Here is a 1,510-nt window from a genome sequence, read left to right as displayed (position 1 = left end):
TTCCTGAATTAATGCAAGTACTATTGTTTTTCTTTCAATTCATGTCTACTTCTTCACCAAGATATACTCTCGTACTTAATTCAGTTAAGTCAGAATGAAGGGGTGACTCGTGACAACTTGATGGTGTTTTTGTGGAAAAACGAATTTCCAACACACATATCCAACCGGCAAGTATACCGGATCGCATCAAGTAGTAATAACTCACAAGAGTGAGGTCGATCCCACAGGGATTGATGGATCAAGCAACTTTAGTGGGTGATTAGTTTAGTCAAGCTAACATTGAGTGAATTGTGTGAAGTGTAGCCAACAGAAAGTAAATGGCAGAAATCTTAAAGATGCAGAAAGTAAACTGGCAAATAAGTTAAAGAGCAAGAAATGTAAATTGCAAGAATCTTAAATGACAAGAAATGTAAATTGCATTAAATGTAAAGGGGAGTGGGTGTTGGAAATTAAAGGAAGCAATAGATTAAGCAACTGGAAATTTAAATTTCAGAAAATGTAAATGTGCAGGAAATTAAATCAAGCTCAATGTGAACAGAAATGTGAAAGTGCAGAATGCAGGAAAGGAAATTACAGAAAAGTAGAAGACTGAGATCAATTCTCAAATCTCAAAGAGCATTTGACAATTTCAATGAAACAGTAAAAAAAAAACAGAAGAGTAGCAAAGAGCTCAGCTAAATTGCAAAATAAAATTGATCTCAGGGAATCAAAGAGACTAGAAAACAAGTCTAGATCTCAATCCCTTCCTTGATCCAACAGCAAACAAGATGCAGAAAAATTAAAGATGAAAGCAGTAAGAGAACTTTGATTCAAATTGCAATTCACTAAAATTTTGCAGCAAGGCAAACAAGAGAAATCTCAGGGGGAGAATGAAACAGAATTCCTTCACTTCTCAATCCAAGATTCAAAACAGAAATGAAAACTAAGAGAGCTTTCTAATGGAGCTTTTCTTTCTGAAATGAGAGCGATGCCTTTATATAGGCTTTACAAAATAAAAAATGAAAATGAAATTAAAACAAATTAAAAAAATGAAAATCCTAATCTAATTGATCCATGTGCCTTTGAGTGATGATGTGGGCTTTGCTTGCTTTGGATTTGAGGAGAGATGGGTCTTGGATGGCCTTGGTTCAATTGGTGAAGATTTGAGTTCAAAGGGAATTTGAATTGAATTTTGGCCCATGGGTGTTCCCAGGAGGCTGCCCTGCCCTTGTGGATGGCAAGGCAGAAAATGGTGCGTGCGAGCTTGGTGTGTGAGGATGCTGCCCTGCCCTTGTGGAGGGCAGGGCAATGTTGCCTTGGTGTGTCTTGTGCGCGCACCACATTCCTTGACCGTGCCATGATGCGCTTGTGTGCGCCAAGCCTAAGCCTTTACTTCCTTGAAGGTCTTGTGTTCGAACCTTGGTGAAAGCACTTGAGGAGCAATTTTTTTCTTTGATTTTCCATGAAGAGCACGACATTGCCCTGCTCTCCAAGAGGGCAGGGCAGAAAATTGAGCGCTACTTTGTTTTGG

Source organism: Arachis stenosperma, chromosome 1 (assembly GCF_014773155.1).
Source record: "Arachis stenosperma cultivar V10309 chromosome 1, arast.V10309.gnm1.PFL2, whole genome shotgun sequence".
NCBI lineage: Eukaryota > Viridiplantae > Streptophyta > Magnoliopsida > Fabales > Fabaceae > Arachis > Arachis stenosperma.
This window is presented reverse-complemented; position numbering follows the sequence as displayed.